At 36.8% G+C, this 18,333-nt stretch overlaps 1 non-coding gene across 1 annotated transcript; it reads left to right on the forward strand.

The window, feature by feature from the left end:
* The first annotated feature begins 5,259 nt into the window (after window positions 1-5,259).
* On the forward strand, window positions 5,260-5,365 carry LOC114502210. The gene has a single exon (XR_003685057.1). It is a non-coding gene; the product is annotated as a small nucleolar RNA U13 (small nucleolar RNA).
* The last annotated feature ends 12,968 nt before the right edge of the window (window positions 5,366-18,333 follow it).

Raw genomic sequence — 18,333 nt, forward strand, 5'->3', positions numbered from 1 at the left:
AAACATTTTTACATGTAGATCACATACAACTATAGATAGAGTTTACCCCACACTTCCTTTTAAATAACATACTCTCATGTTGGGGAATTATACTTTTGTTAAATTTAGTTATATGTGATTTCTAAAATTGGGAAAGCAGAGTCTTCACTTTTTTGTAGATGCATTGATTCGTAAAAATTCACACTTATTTTTATAAACACTACAACTTTCAGCAGAATATAATCAGAAATTCCATGGCAGGTAATTTTGTGACTCATGTTTTTGCTTAATCTTCATTCTAAAAGATAATTCAACTGCATTCATGGACCACTTAATTTAACACATTTCATTTATAACCACAAAGCCTGTCATTTCTATCTACTGAGATTGTTGTTAACTTAGTTTAAAAAAAAATGGTCATGTCTGCAATGAAGACATTTTGAACATTTTCTCATGCTCGATAAATACTTATATCATGAAACTATATATGGTGAAATATGAAATATGAAATAGACATTTTGGCTATTGAAAAAAAATTTTAAGTTGTTTCCACAAAATGGCAGATAACCTAAATGTCTCTTTTTTTAAAGATTTTATTTATTTATTTTTAGAGAGGGAAGGGAGGGAGACAGAGAGAGAGAGAGAGAAACATTAATGTGCGGTTGCTGGGGGTCATGGCCTGCAACCCAGGCATGTGCCCTGACTGGGAATCGAACCTGCGACACTTTGGTTCGCAGCCCGAGCTCAATCCACTGAGCTATACCAGCTGGGGCTAAATCTCTTAAAATAAGAGTATTCATCCCTCCTTTATGAGAGCTAACTTCTCTGTTTCCTTCAGGTGAGTTTCTCTGAATAATATTCAACATTTGTGTAATTTTTTGCCTTTTTTAAACAGTGTTCAAGAAAAAATATGTTGATACCTATTAGCAATTAATTACATAAATTCTTGTGAAATATAAGCTGCCTCCTCTAAAAACCTGAGCTAGTCAACTTTATTTTACAACATAGTCATTTATATATTTGAATACTACACCAAGAGCATGAAAAACTGAATTTATCTTTATAGATAAATTATCTATTTGGAGTTTGTGTTAATAATAATATTTGCCTTATATGCTAAGTTCTGGGAGCCTTTTGATAACACTAGGAGAAGTAAACTTACCATAAAAGGAAGGAAAATAAATAACTTTAAAAAATCACCACTGAAGCAGAAATCTCAATTAAATATGCAATAAAATGAAATTTTAGCCCTGGCTGGTGTGGCTCAGTGGATTGAGTGCTGACCTGTGAACCAAAGTGTCGATGGTTTGACTTCTGGTAGAGGCACATGCTTAGGTTGGGAGCACATGCTGGGTTCAGGTCCTCAGTTAGGGCATACAAGAGGCAACCACACATCAATGTTTCTCTCCCTCTCTTCCCCCCCCTTCTCCTCTCTCTAAAAATAAATAAATAAAATCTCTTAAAAATAAAAAAATGAAATTTTATTATAATTAGAATAGAAACTCTACCATCTGCCTAAAATATCTTTGCTATTTTAGAAAATATGTTGTTAAATGCAGATCTGAAGTATCCATGAAGTCTTGTATAGTCAAGATTCATTTCTATGTAAAATTGAGTAGTATTTAATTACTTAATTGCATATAGAACATTTAGATATTTAATATCCAAAGTACCATAAGCACTAAACAAATACTGAGTAAATAATATTATTCTTAATTATGTAAGAACCTTATCTTGTTCCCCCATTTCTAACTATCAAAGTCTTGTCCTTTCTTGTAAACCAATTCAAATGCTACAATCTTCAGAAAACTCCCCTTAGATGAAAATGATTACTAGTCTTTGATAGAACTTTTCTAAAAATTCCATTGGTTTATTCCCAGTTCTGCCTCTGCATTTTCATAATATATAAAATTCATTTTATACCTTCTCCATTTTCACTGAAATTAAAGTGACTAACATGAGGTCAAGGTCTCATACATATTTATCTTTGTATAGCCCACAGCAAGAAGCAAGAGTCCTGGCATGCCACCAGGGTTTTGTATATACTTGTGAAATCAAGCCAGTTAGACTTTAATATTTATTTGATCAAATACACAAGAAGAAAATGGGTGAATTAAATGGATTTTAATCTCTCTTTTATAAATAGATACAAAACAATGTAATTAGCAAAATCTTTACTTCACTGATAAAGAAAACCCTTCATTTTGTAACCATCTTAGAAAGCTCAGCTACCTCAACTTGTATTTTGCAGCAACATGGGTACTTACTTAATCTCGTATGAGTGCTGCACCAAGTACATTTGCAGCAGATGCAAAACAAAATTTAGGTTCCAAATTCTCACTCAAAATTTTGCTCTACTTAGAGATACTATACATATATATACATAATAAACTATGCTTTCCAGTCAAGAGCACAAGAAACAGCATTCTAATTTGAATTATTTTAAGCTTAAGTTAAATTATCCTTCACTAGTCTCAATAATAGGGCTACAGTATAGTATAATATACAGTATAGTATGATATATTCATTTTAAGCCCCACAGTTTATTTTTATTTTTCATCAAATAAGTATGTATTTTATTAACAATTTAATTCCAGCCCTGGCTGGTGTAGCTCAGTGGTTTGGGCACGGGCTACGAACCAAAGTATCACAGGTTCAATTCCCAGACAGGGCACATGCCTGGGTTGCAGGCCACGGCCCCCAGCAACCGCACATTGATGTTTCTCTCTCTCTCTCTCTCTCTCTCACTCTCTCCTTCTCCCTCCCATCCCTCTCTAAAATTAAATAAATAAATAAAATCTTTAAAAAATTTAATTCTATTACATATTTGTGTGGTGGATCACTTTTCTCATCCATTGAGTATATAAAGTGGGTCTCTTTAGAGCTACTTTTATTATATAGAGATATCTACCATGTTTAGTAGGTATACAAGGTCTGTCCAGAAAAAGTCCAACCACTGTTAATATAATAAGGATGGTGTGCATGACATCAGTGTAACCTGATAGCAAAGGAGAGTGGACTGAGGAAAATAAGGGAAAGGCCATCAAGGAACATATATTTTTATTATTATTATATATACACTTGCTTTTACTCAAAGCCCCCCTATTGCCTTTTCTCTTTTAAGGTTTTTTCTCAATACTCTTTAATTTATCCATTCTTTTCAATCCTTAGCAAATAAATGTCTTTCCCTAATTATCTTCTTCCATCATGTTTTTCTCCATTTTACCATCATATTCTCAGTCTGTGGTATACTATTTTGTCTTTGAAATCATTTAGAGATTCAGACTCAATCATTGTTTTATTTACCAAATATTTCCTGAGCACTCTGTTAATTATTTTTGCCTCATCTAGATCTAATTTCCATTCTTCTATTCTCTTTCATTGCCTCAGAAGGTATGTCTGGATTAATTGGGCTCCAGTTCCTCTGTCCTATGACTGGGTTTATGTAATGGTACTGGCATGAAGTTAGAGTTTGTAGTTTCTGCTTGCCCTACCTACACCAGGTATCCTATAAGGCATCCTCTTCTACAGACAGAATTCTTTTTCTATGGTCTAATATTTCCTGGTTCCTCTTGCTCCTTCTGTCCTTGGTTTCTTTGGTTTCTCTTAATCCTGTCCACATCTTGTAAATAAATTATTCAATAAATCTCATTAACTGTCTTATTGAATGTACCATCTATTTCCTGATAGATCAAATCTCCTACTCTATGCCTGAATCCATAAAGTCTTTGCTATATACTGTTTTGTAAAATCTTATGAATAAGATAATATAGTCCATATTTTAAAAATAAACAAAGGCTCAGAAGATTTTATAAACTTTCCCAGACACTAAGCTAATATATAGTATAGCCAAAATTGAATCATGATCTCCTTACTCAAAGTCTAGTACTCTCTTTCTTGCTATTAATTTTTCCTCCTTCTCTCCTAAATGGCTTTCCCTTGGTAACATCCATCAGTGATTGTGTATTCAGAGCCTACATCACATTGTAATGTAGTGAGCTGTATACATCTAAATTCATAGGAACAACAGACGTGCATATGGGCAGTAGTCATTTTGACCAAGAATCTCTATAAGTGCTAATAAGGGGTCACATTTTTCAATGTTAGTATTAACACTGAATGTAAGAGCTGTCTTTGAAACCATTAGAATTAGATTTTTTTTTTTTTTGCTTATCCTTGACAACGTATTAAGTAGACAGATGGACAAATGGGTAGACAAGACGAGATAGGATCTGAGGGGGATAAGAGATACCTAACTTAAGTCCAGTGCTGATCATGGAAAGAACACCAGTTCACCCAAAGTTCAGTGTGTCCGTCAATTGGCAATACCAACAGGTAGAATCTGAAGAGAGAAGGTAGCTTCTGGAGTTCAATGTAGTTGTAGAGATCACTTGAAAAACTGTCCATGGGCATCAAAACTCTAAGTTCTGAAGGATGTGAGGAAAGGAGTACTAGTAAAAATTAGTAAGGAAGCTAGATTCATATGAACTCTTCAGATTTGTTCTGGAGAGTAAATAAATTAATGTATATAAAATATACAATCCAGTGCTTGGCACAAATTATATGTGTGGTATGACAAAGTATATTCAGAAAGCTACTGATAATCATGCCTCTGATAAAATGCACTCACCAGGTGGGTTGAGTCTAGGATATAGGGCCATGCATATAACTGGGATAAAAAGAAAATTGGAAATAACATTGTGCACTAATATCTTGACTTAAATATAACCATCTGCTCAAGAAACACCTGAGTCCCACACAAACTTGAAAGAGGAAAAGAATGCCTGCTAACATCCCTTCCACAGACATCTCTCCACAGACTTCTCTGATTCCCTCTGACTATTCGAAGTTCTAGATTTACAATGTAGATTAGATGTGATTTTCCCACAACTGACCTGTGACCCAAAATTAATTGTTGCTTTCTAATCAACACTCTTATTTTGAAATCTCAGGTGTAAAGGAATCTGATAAATCATAATTGGTCATACATAAGAAAGGCTTTTAGGTTTAATGTCTTCTTCTCAGGATGTTTGTTAACCTAAGTAATCTTTAACTGGTTAAATATTTTAATGTTTTGGGGAATTATTCCCATGAGCTGTGCAACATTCACTTGTAACCATTAGTAACACAAAGGTAAGTTTTTGTGTGTTTGTGGAGGGCTGCTGCTTCCTAGAACCTGTGGAAAGAAAAGGGGAAGATACAGGAGTTCTGGACATAATGTTTCCATTCTTGCCTCTGCAGGGTTTATTGTTATCTCTTGGTAGAAGAAGGGGTCAGAAAATTCTGCTAAATTTATCATAAGCATGATGACTGGGTGTTCACCCTCTTGTGTGACATGTGTCTCCCACAAACTTTGTTATGACATTGACGCATTACCCATCTGACATGAAAAAGAAAAAGAAAAAAAGAAAATTCTGTAAATTTAAATAAATTGTTAAGGTTTTTATAATTATTTGTTATTCAATTTTTCTAAATTAATTTGTACATTTAATGTAATTATCAATCTTAAGCCAAAATGCATTTCTTTCCCTTGGAGCATGGTCGAAATTGGTAGTAAAATTGATCTAGAGAAGTGAAGTGGAAAGAATATATAGTAACACATAAATTATTATAGTTTATTAAGGTTAAAGCAAGACTAATTAAAGTAGTGTATATTTTAGACAGATGTATGAACTTTTAGACAAATATATACATTGAATAATGAAATAATAAATTCAAGAATAACACTATGCAAACATTTAAAAATTTTATACACAAAAATTCTACATATCTTCATGTTTGTATGTGAATATACATATATAATTAAAGGAAGCATCATAAAAATTGTAAATAAATGGTGTTGGGAGCTTTAATCAGGATTTGAAAAAAATGTAGATCACTACAACAAACAATACACTATAAATGTTAATTTTAAATGTTTAATTGAAAACTATATGAAAGTAAAGTTTGTAAAACTACTAAGTATAATTTAATATTGAAAGACCGCTGGAGGGCTAAACTCTTTTATAAAATTTGACATTTAAAACTGATGGAGAGCAGTCCTGACTGGTGTGGCTCACTGGATTGTGTACAGGCCTGTGAAACAAAGGATTGCTGGTTCAATTCCTAGTCAGGGCACTTGTTTGGATTGCAGGCCAAGACCCCAGTTGGGGACACATGAGAGGCAACCACACACTGATGTTTCCCTTCCTTTCTTTCTCCCTCCCTTCCCTTCTCTCTAAAAATAAAAAATAAAATCTTTAAAAATTAAATAAATAAATAAAACTGATGAAGAGCAAAAAAACAAATAAAAAGAATGCAGCCAAAGAGAATGTTTGCCACAAATGTATGTGTTATATAAAGAATTTTTATAGAGGGAAGAAAATAACACAGATTTAGCCAAAGCACATCGTATGTAATCCAGAAAGAAGGAAATACCTTTTACAAACTGGAAATGAAATAGGGAAACAAACTTTGCATCTTCTAGTCAAAGAAGTGCACATTAAAGAATAATGAGATATTTTTACTTATTAAATCAGGTAATATATTTTCCTTTGTTTTGTTTTTTTTGTTACAAGAAATGTTTTTATTTTTAAATTATTTTTATTGATTATGCTATTACAGTTGTCCTGACTTTTCCCCTTTTGCCCACCTCCACGCAGCACTCCACCCCCATGCCCTCAGTCAATACCCCCACCATTGTTCATGTCCATGGGTCATGCATGTAAGTTCTTTGGCGGCTCCATTTCCTATATTGTACTGTGCATCCCCATGGCTATGCTGTAACTACAGCTTTGTGCTTCTTAATCCCCTCACTTCCTCATCCATTCCCTGATATGCCCCTCCCATCTAGCAACCATCAAAAGGTTCTCTATCCATGATTCTGTGTCTGTTCTTGTTTGCTTAGTAAGTTTTTTAGGTTCAATTGTTGATAGATATGTATTTTTTGCCATTTTATTGTTCATAGTTTTGATCTTCTTTTTCTTAAATAAGTTCCTTTAACATTTTCTTTAATAATGGTTTGGTGATGGCAAACTCTTAGTTTTTTCTTGTCTGGGAAGCCCTTTTACCTGCCTTTTGATTCTAAATGATATCTTTGCTGGGCAGAGCAGTCTTGGCTGCAGGTCCCTGCTTTTCATGACTTTGAATATTTCTTGCCAATCCCTCTGGCCTGCAAAGTTTCTTTTGAGAAATGAACTGACAGTCTTATGGGAACTCCCCTGTAGGTAACTAACATCTTTTCTCTTGCTGCTTTTAAGATTCTCTCTTTATCTTTAACATTTGGCACTTTAATTTTGATGTGTCTTGGAGTGGGCCTCTTTGCATCCATTGCGTTGGGACTCACTGTGCTTCCTGGACTTGCACATGTATTTCCGTCACCAAATTAGGGTAGCTTTCTTCCATTGTTTTTACAAATAGATTTCCGATTCCTTGCTCTTTCTCTTCTCCTTCTGGCACCCTTATGGTGCAAATGTTGGATATCTTGAAGTTGTCCCAGAGGCTGCTTATACTATCCTCATTTTGGGGGGATTCTTTTTTCTCCTTATTGTTCTGGTTGGTTGTTTTTGCTTCCCTGTGTTCCAAATCATCGGTTTGATTCTCAGCTTCATCCACTCCACTGTTATTCCCCTGGAAATTGTTCCTTATTTCAATTAGTGTATCCTTTGTTTCTGACTGGATCTTTTTCATGTTGCTGAGGTCCTCACTACGTTCCTTGAGCACCCTTATAACCAGCGTTTTGAACTCTGCGTCCGATAGATTGCTTATCTCCATTTCTTTTAGCTCTTTTTCTGGAGTTTTGATCTTTTCTTTCATTTCAGCCATGTTTCTTTGTCTCCTCATTTTGGCAGCCTCCCTGTGTTTGTTTCTATGTATTAGGTAGAGCTTCTATGACTCTGTGTCTTGGTAGTGTGCCTAATGTAGTAGGTGTCCTGTAGGGTCCAGTGGCACAGCCTCCCCTATCGCCCAAGCTGAGTACTAGAGGTGCACCCTTTGTGTGGGCTGAGTGTACCCTCCTCTTGTAGTTGAGCCTTGGTTGCTGTTGGAAGATCATGGGAGGGATTTACACAGGCCAGTCAGCTGCACAGATTGGCTGTGACGTCTTGCCACTGACCTCCACTCTCCTTGGAGGATCAGCTGTGTGGGGTGCAGGGTGGTGGTGCTCTGACATGGTCTGTAGCTGTCCACTGGGTGTGCTGGCCTTGGAGTTTCCCTGGTGGTATAGGCCAGGGTCAGTCCCCCACCCTGTGTTTTGCCTGGGCCACCCTGCCTGAGCTATAAAGCAATCTGAGATGGCTGCTACTGTGCTGGGCTTGGAGATTCCCAGATGAAGCTGAGCTGTGAGTCTAGGCTTGTTGCCGCTAGTGCTGGGCCTGGGGCTCACTGAGGCCAGCTGTTGCTTGTTTGAGAGGATTTAGGGTGCTGTGAAGCATAAGCCAAGGCCAGCCATTCACATGAAAAAGAAGCTTTGGTGGGCCTATAAGTTGGGTGGGGTGGAGTCTCTGGTGATGTCCAAGGCTGGTCAAACAGTGTTAGCCAGGTTGATGGAGTCTCAGATATGACACCAGTTTGTCAGTTCAGTTGCTTTGTGCAGGGACAGCTCAGACAAAGGGAAATGGCCTCTGCTCACCCTGATGCCAAACACTTCAGTTTCTTCCAGTATGTGAATGCTGCCTTTTAAGATGTTATTTCATTGCTGGAGCTCAGAGGAAGTAAATCTGAGTACATTAGTCTGTGTGTGGGTTGGTTAAGGGGAATAGCGTGGGGCTCAGGGAGTTTCTTCTACCCACTGAATACCCACTGATTTTTGTATCCAGAAGTTTTGGGGACTTTTCTTCCTGACACTGGAACCCTGGGCTTATTGGTCTTGTGTAGGGCTGGGACTCCTCTCTCCCAAGATATCTCTCCCAAATTTTTATCCACCACTCTTGGGTATGGAAGCAGCCCATTTCTCATCTCTGCCCCTCCTACTAATCTAGATGGATGTGGTTTCTTTAATTCTATAATTGGCAGACTTCCAGTCCACTCAATTTCTGATGGTTCTGAGTGATGGTTGTTCTATATTTTAGTTGTAATTTTGATGTGGTTGTGCAAAGAGGTGAAACATGTCTTCCTGAACTTCCATATTGACTGGAAGTCCTTCTTTTACTTTGTCTCAATGCTTGGATTGTTGATGTTGTTTATGTCTCTTTAAATTGACAGTAATGATCCAGAGGGGGAAGCAATGAGAAATACCTTTGTAAAGGATAAAAAAAAATTTCAATCCCAACATCAAATATCTTGAAACTTTAAACATACAGATATTTCCAATTCTGAAATAAGACATGATTTTTACTGAAGAACTTTAAAAAGTAAAGAATAATAAGAAAACTTATTAATAATGATCCATAACCCCACATACAGAATTAACCACAGAAAAAATTTTGGTAAAATTGCCTTGATGTTTTCTTATGTATGTAAAATTTAATGTTGTTAAGATAATAATATATACATGTGTGTGTATAATATAGTTTCTGCTTTACTTTTGGAAAGAATCATTTTAACGTTAGGTAATCCTCTATGTTACATTCATTATGTGATTTATTTCATCATTTTTTTATTATTGGACATTGAGGCAATCTTCTGATTTCTACCTTGTAAATAATAATGTTCCCTATAATAGCAAAAGTTCAAAAACAATCTCAAAGTTTGATAGTATGAATGGTGAAAATTGAATATATCTTGCTATAAAGTTTAATACCAACTCTGCAGTACAATGGACATATGCTTATGATACAACATCTATTTATCAAAATGCAATTCAGCATTCAGCTCTTCTAAGAAACTTTTCCTGATACATATAAATTGAAGCAGCATTAAATGTTCGCCTCACTCCCATGTAATGGGTAGGAATTCCAAGTTTGCTCATGCTCTGTGCCTTCATTTTTACAGTGTCTCTTTTTCAGGCATCCTGTGGGCACACAGAAAATGTTAATTATATGATTAACTAAGTAAATCTGTTAATAAAAAGCTAAATAAGATGAAAAATCTTTGTTCATGTTCTTCATCCATTTTTCTTCCAGTTAGTGGTTTTCCTTCTGTAGACATAGTTTAATCTTGGGCTTTTGGCTTTGAAACACAATTTTTCTAAAGATTTGGAAAGTACACCACCTTTATTCTATCATGAGGTTACATTTAGAGAGCAACAGTTCAATGTGAGGCAGTTAGCACTACAGATTTATCCAGTTCTAATAGATCTTGGAGTACAGACTATCAGAATTTAGTTAAAAGGCCAGAAATTTCATCAGATAGCACCTGTGATAGCAGGTAGTATCAGGTATGCTTTTAACATTAATACCAAATTATAATAGAAAATAATGCATAATTCTCTTGAAAATAAAGAGTTTACTAAATACAGGTATAGTCCATGAAAATTTGGGTTAATTTCCACAATAGTCATCAAATTTTTTTTTGCCTTTAGCAGCTAGAAAACCCTAAGTAATGATACACAAGGTGAAGTTAGATGGGAAGTCTAAATTCATTGTTCATCTACTTCATTTCAATCATGAGTGAAGTATGGAAGAAAACTTGGGAGCACTCATTCTCTCTCCTTCAGTGTGTTTTGGCCAAGGGTCCAGTTGACTACATCCCTGCTGCCCACCTCATCTTAAACATCCTGGATCATCTGGACTGTGCATCCAGCTCATCGAAGAATACAGGCTTTGCTTGTAGCTGTCAACAGAAAGTGCACCTTGCAGTCATACACTAGGGCACAAGTCACCCAAGTCAAGGACAAGAAAGGGATGGAATACTTGTTATTACTGTCAATGTTAAAAGGAAAGCGTTTTACCTTTCTTTTCCTAAAATTGTGTGTGGCACTGCCCACCTGACTTTGAAAGAAAGCAGAAAACTTAAAAATGAAAGAATGAAAAAAAAAACTTATAAGCTTTGCTTCTTCTATTGAAGAGATTTTGCTACTATAATCAGTTTGCAGTTCACATGACTGTTACATAAGCCTTGCATTTCTCTTCCTATAAACAAGGCAATGAGAGCTGGAGTGGAAGAGGATTTTGTTTTGATTTGTTTCCTCAATTCATGATCTCACATGCACATGTGTACACACACATGCACACATACACAGCAGTGGGATACAGAGCTTTTAAAGGTTTGAAACAAGCATGGCATTAGCAATAATCCATAATACAAGTTAAATGCCTGCCTTTACACACTCAAATTAGTTTCATGGAATTAATATTTTCTCTCCTGCTCTTAGATCACAATTTTGGTCAGTAAATAGCCATTGGATTATAAACAGTACCATTGTAACCACAGAACAGTTCAAAAATATGAATACCATGACAGCTATGAAAAGAAAACTCTACTTAATTTTAAACTTTACTTATAGATTATTTACACCACATAAAAATTATTAGTTTAATGTTTATGTACCCAATAAGTTTATTAACCATAATATTCTAAATTATATCTCTGTTTTCAAAGATTTTCCTCTCAGACTTGAATCTACTTTGATTCTTTTTTTAAGATTTTATTTATTTATTTTTAGAGAGAGAGGAAGGGAAGGATAAGACAGGAAGAAAAACATCAGTGTGATTGCATGCCCCAAACTAGGGACCTGGCCCACAACCCAGACATGTGCCCTGGACTGGGAATCAAACTGGTGATGCTGTGGTTCACATGTCCATGCTCAATCAACTGAGCTATACCAGCCAGGATACTCTGGTTCTTAAGAGAATCCTCAAAATAAAATAGTTTTTGATTTGAAATATCATTCATTAGTGTTACTGGCCAAAAATAGAACTTTTAATGTAGCAAATCAATATATATTTAAAGCCACCAGAAGATCCTATAATTTAATAATAGTAGTAGGTAGTGTTTACTTAGTATTTCCACAGTGTCAGGGCCTGTGCTATTTTACAGAATATTTTAAAAAAAACATCTCTTGAGGTATCTCCCCCTGTTATTATAATGCCCACTTGGTGGAAGAAGAAAATTAGGTCTGGTGTCACACCCTATTACCTGGGGCAAGAATTCTAACCCACTCTTCACTGATTCCACTCTTATGTACATGACTGTTGTTTGCTTAATAATTGTGTACCTTTTTGACATTCTTCATTTTTACCATTACAGGGGCCAGAAAACTGTACTTGTCTATACCTTTGTCTTCATGGCAGCCTAGGAAAACAATAATAAAGTTTTTTTAATTTAACAAATCTGAATGACCAATGTTGGGATCAAAGACCTATAGCCCTTTGATATCAGATTTTAGTCAAAGCAAATATTTATTTATTTGGTTAACATTTATTGAGCACCTACTATTTGTAAGACATTGTCTACACAGAAGTGAATTCCATACATTTTTAATAATGCAAAATATGTATATTATCTCTAGTATACAGCTGTAATGTGATTTATTCATGGATGTAGCCAGCTTTCATATAATCTGAAATTATCATGAGTAAATTAAACACAAAATTTTCAATGAATATTTTGGGGGGAGGCAATAAAAATGAATGCATCATTTCCCTGGCTGGTGTGGCTCAGTGGATTGAGCACAGAGCTGCAAATCAAAGGATTGCTATTTCAATTCCCAGTCAGGGCACATGCCTGGGAATTTTATTTTTATATTAAAAATAAATATATTAAAAAATGATAAAAAATTTTAAATGAATGCAACATAAATAATAAAAGAAATCATTCCCAGTCAGGGTACATGCTTGGGTTGCAGGCCATGACCCCCAGCAACTGCACATTGATGTTTCTCTCTCTCTCTACCCCCCTTCCTTCTCTAAATAAATAAATATCTTTAAAAAAATAAAAATAAATAAATTTTTTTTAAAAAGAAAGAAATCACTGAGCCTCCAATAGGTGGGTCAATTGATTGGAGCTCCAAATCTGGTGGGTTCAATTCCAGGTCAGGATACATCAGCCCAGGGGTATGGCTGTGGTGCCTTGAGATGCAACTGACTAATATTTCTCGCTTTCATCAATAAACATATCCTCAGGTGAAGATTTAAAAATAACAATAAAAAATAAAAGCAATCATTGATGAGAATATAAAATGTTAAGCACTAAATCCTATCTAGGGAGTAATAAGCAATAAATTTTCCCACAGAACCATAGCTCATACAGTGTACCTGAACTCACACAATGGTATGCAAATGCAACTACCATGGCTAAAGAATACATTGGAAAGGAACACACCATTGATAACTCCTACTAATGTTAAAGAAACATGTAATTTAAAACAGATACTTTTATATGCAACACTTAGATTTACAAAATGTGTGTATCTTTTACAAACCTATCAGTAAATTGATGCAACGAAGGGTGGTGAGGTCTACACACCACATCACTAAAAGAAACACTTCAAGGATTAAACCTGCCACACCCAGCAGTTTGACCTGGACTCTGCATCCAACTCGGATACATTTACCCATCCTCAAAGCAAAATAGCCAGACAAAGTCAACAGCCAAAGGTACTGTCCTCTTACTTCTTAGGAGAATAAAGGACTGTTTCTTCTGAATTGATATAGAGTATATTTTTACTCCCTTGTAGTCAAAGAAGAAAAAAAAAAACATTTTGCCTAGGAGACTATTAGCAAAGCAGCATGACAAGCTCAAAGAGAGAGCTGAAGCCAGTCTCTAGTATTCCTCTGTTCTGTAAATGTGGGCAAGTTACTTAACCTGCCTGTGCTTTGGAGTCCTTCATCTGTAAAGTGGGGACAATAAGAATACCCACCTCAGTTGGGGAGCTGGGTGCGTGAATGTGACAATGTAACTGAAGCCTTACCACTATTCCTGGCTGTGGTGAGCACTCAGATAGCATTAACTCTGCTTCCAACAGCAGCTATGATGAAAAAGGTGGTTAAATGCTTCACCATACCTATTTTCTATAAGAATTCATCAATCTTGGAGTTCTGGTCAAGATGGAAGCTTAGGCAGAAATGCTTCACTTCCTCGAACAACCAAAAGAAGGATAACAACCAATTTAAAAACAAAAAGAACAACTAGAACTGCCAGAAAAACATCGCATGGAAGTCCAACAACCAAAGAGTTAAAGAAATATTCATCCAGATGGTAGGAGGGGTGGAGATGGGCAGGTGGGGCAGAAAGGACTTTCGCACAGTGGACTGCACAGGCCATCCCACATTTCTGCACAGACAAACTAGGAGGAACAACAGGGGAGCAAGACAGACCTAGAAACCCAGGGTTTCAGCACAGGAACCTGTTGTGTGGGTCACTGGCCAGCAATGATCACGGAACACTGTGGATGGCTCGCCGAAAAACACGCGAGAGAAAAAAACATGCACAAAGACAAACTAGTTTCTGTGGGGAAGTAGGGACGAAATGGCTACCCCCCCCCAGTGGGGAGCACGTGCCAATTTACCATCCATAACTGCTTTTATTGGGCTTATTTTGCATAATAATTCAGGTAAAGTACAGTACTTATCAGGGGGAAGTAAGGAACTATAGAAAACAAGGAACTCTGCTGGTCTATTGAGTCAGGGTCAAAGAGCTGTAAGACATTGAGGAACAGACTTCCTCCTTGGACCCCTCTCATTCAACTGAGAGCATTCTAAACAAAGAAGGTTTCACAGTAATTTACATACTCTTTCTTAGGCCTGATCAGCCGGGGAATCCGCTCTTTTCAGCACAGAGCTGCACCACCCTGTCATTGTTTCAGGCTTAGGTGGAGCAAGGGAACTAAGGCAATAAGGAGATTTTCTCCCAGATGATGAGAACTCAGGCTATGTCAAAGCCGAGGAGCGAGGGTCCATCACCCCCTTTTGCTGCAGCCCCCCAAATCCTTCTTTTGGGGGGCCTCCCAAAGTGATCGTGCCTGTCTTAGGTCATTCCCCCCGTGGGGAATCTTACCCGTCTTTGGCTAACCGACCAAGCTTTTTGGGGTTCAGTTATGAATGAAGCAGCAGAAGCAGCATTCCTGCCAGGGAGATAAGCTTTTGTCTCCTTGCTGGCTTAGGGTTCCAAGGGCGTTCCCTTAGCCTTAGCCTTAGCCTAGGCGGGGGTTTCAGCTTCTGATACCAGTCAGGGCAGTTCCCAACAGGAAACTAAAGACTTGAAACCCCAGGCTATAAAAAAAATCTGTTGGGGTTGTGGCAGTGGGAAAAACTCCCCGTCTCACAGGAGAGCTCAGTGGAGATACCCACAGGGTCCTAAAACATACACAAACCCACCCACCTTTGAATCAGCACTTGAAAGAGCACAATTTGCTTATGGGAAGCTAGGGAAGTGGTGGAAAGCAGGACAAGAGGAAAGCAAGCAGCATTGCTCCCTCTTGGACCCATCCTGCACAGATAGCACCCCAATGCAGCAAAGAGGGTTGCCCCACCCTGGAGAATACCTAAGGCTCCACACCTTACCACGTAACAGGTGTGCCAAGACAAACAAATATGGCCCAAATGAAAGAACAGATCAAAACTCCAGAAAAAGGAGAGACGAAGAGATATACAACCTGTCTGGTGCAAAGTTCAAGACACTGGTAATCAGGTTGCTCACAGAACTGATTAAGCTCAGACACAAAATGAAGGAAGAAATGAAGTCTACACAAAGTGAAAAAAAGGGAAATATACAGGGGACCAAGAGTAAAGGGAAGAAAACTGGGACTCAAGTCAATGATTTGGAACAAAAGGAAGAAATACACATCCAACCAGAACAGAATGAAGAAAAAAGAATACAAAAAATGAGGAGAGGCTTAGGAACCTCTGGGACAACTTTAAGCATTCCGACATCCCAATCATAGGGGTTGCAGAAGGAGAAGAGGATGAGCAAGATATTGAAAACTCATTCGAACAAATAATGAAGAAAAACTTTCCCAGTTTGTTGAAGGAAATAGACTTCCAGGAAGTCCAGGAAGCCCAAAGAGTCCCAAAGAAATTGGACCCAAGGAGAAACACACCCAAGATTAAAGGGGAGATAGTCTTCAAAGCAGCAAGAGGAAAAGAGACAATGACCTGCAAAAGAGTACCCATAAGACTATTAGTTGATTTTTCAAAAGAACCCATACAGGCAAGAAGGGGCTGGAAAGAAGTATTTGAAGTCATGAAGTTCAAGGACGTACATCCAAGATTGCTCTACCCAGAAAAGCTATCATTTAGGAAGGAAGGGCAGATAAAGTGCTTCCTAGATAAGGTCAAGTTAAAGGAATTCATGATTACTAAGCTCTTATTATATGAAATGTTAAAGGGACTTATGTAAGAAAAAGAAGATAAAAATATGAACAATAAAAGGACAACAAACTCACAACTATCAACAACTGAACCTAAAAAACAAGTAAACAAACAAATAAAAACTAAGCAAACAACTAGAACAGGAACAGAATCACAGAAATGGAGACCACATGAAGAGTTATCAGTGGGCGGAGGAGGGGGAGAATGAGTGGGAGAAAGGTATAGGAAATAAGAACCACAATTGGTAGGCATAAAATATACAGGGGGAGATTAAGAACAGTATAGAAAATGAAGAAGCCAAAGAACTTATATGTACAACCCATGGACATGAACTAAGGGGAGGGGAGAATGCTGGAGGCTGTGGGTGGGCAGGGCAAAGTGGGGATAAAGGGGAGAAAAAAATGGGACAACTGTATATTGGGACAATAGCAAAATCGATAAAATGTACTTTAAAACAAAGAATCAGTCTTCGTGTTCTGATCCTTCCCACCCCCACATCTCCTAGTAAAGGAAATGTTTTATTTCATGGCAAACATTCCTTTTCTGTGACCCTCCAAGAAGGGGTAAGATAATGACTAAACACAAAAAGGTATCCATGCATCTTGAGGACATGAGGCTAAGTGAAATACAGCAGCCCCAGAAGGACAAATCTTTATATGAATGACCAAAATGATTAAAGTCATAGAAACAGAAGTAAAATGGTTGCCAGGGACCATGAGACCAGGACATAGAGAGTTGTGTTCAATGGGTATGAAGTTTCGGTTACGTAAGATAAAAAGATGCTAAGTGTGCCATCCACTGTTTTGTCTGTGGTTAACAGTGCTGCACTGTGCGCTCAATAAAAATTTGTTAAGAAGGTAGATATCATGTTATCTGTTTTCACTACAATTTATTTTTTAAATATCCTGAGCAGTGATGAAGATGTTAGGCCGATAGTGGCGATACATGCTTTGCATACATTCCAATTGTTCTTACCAAATCCTTTGAAAAAAAAGAGCCAGAAGATACTTTCAGTACTTAGTGATCTGACACTTTCTCCCAATTTGTCAGCTGTTGTCTATTAAAGAAATTTTATGCACTGAAGCAGTGGGGGCACATGATAATCAGAAGTTTGACTTCCAGAATCACCCATTTACACAAAACCATCAAGAAGCATCCAAACTCCTAAGCTGGAACATACGAGGATAATTGAGCCAACACAGTGAGGATTTTAAAGGGGTTATATGTGATTCTAGTCACTTGAAAGCTGTCATTTAATTGTATAACACTCTCATTTTCTCCCAAACATTTATTTCTCAAATTTAGTAGAAGCACATAAATTGATATTGTAAAGTTTGGAAAAACAATGTTTGGTCTTCTAAATACAAAATAGTGACACTCTTACAAAAATTTTAAAAGGGGAGCAAGGAATAATGGTGGCAGAAATTGAAAATGCATAGCAGATCGATCTCAAGTTTGTGTCACTCATTCTGTAATTTCTGATCATACATACACGTATAAGGCTTCCCATAGGAAACAAGTCTATAAGCATATTTTCTCATAATTTCAGTCCTGAGTTTAGTCAGAGAGTACTTTTACTAGTCTTATAAAATAAGGGAGAAAACAGCCACATCCTTTGAATGAAGACCAAGTTGATTGATTAAACACTTAAACCCAGAAGTAGTCAGGGATTCATACATTTTAAGTTGACCAGATTAGGCACAGCCCTTTAAGGTTATTTCTTTATGCTCAGATAGAAACACAAATGTCAAATACAAAAACCTTAAAGAATTTGAACCTCTTAATATGCAGATTTACCATAAAATTTTTCAAAATTTTTCATGTGCTCAGACCTTTTAAAATATTAAAAAATGTATGACTTAACATGACATTTTTTGTCAGATATTAATTTTAAGGCATTTAGGAAACAAAAATATGTAACCAAATATGTGAAAGAGAATCCTTGCAAATATACCATCAGTATTCTTGATATGGTTTTAAATAGAAATGTACATTTGGGTACCTATCAAACAGTTAATAAAAGATGACTCTTCAAGGCAATTTGCAAACTATGGTTTCATCTAGATGTATGTCAGCGTAAATCAGAGACCTTCAGTTCCCTGTTTTTTGAAACAAGCATGCCATAATCTTTGCCAGCTTGGTTTCTCTGAAGCCCTAATAAATCTCCCATACTGCCCTGTCTCCTCAG

This window comes from Phyllostomus discolor, chromosome 7 (genome assembly GCF_004126475.2).
Source record: "Phyllostomus discolor isolate MPI-MPIP mPhyDis1 chromosome 7, mPhyDis1.pri.v3, whole genome shotgun sequence".
NCBI lineage: Eukaryota > Metazoa > Chordata > Mammalia > Chiroptera > Phyllostomidae > Phyllostomus > Phyllostomus discolor.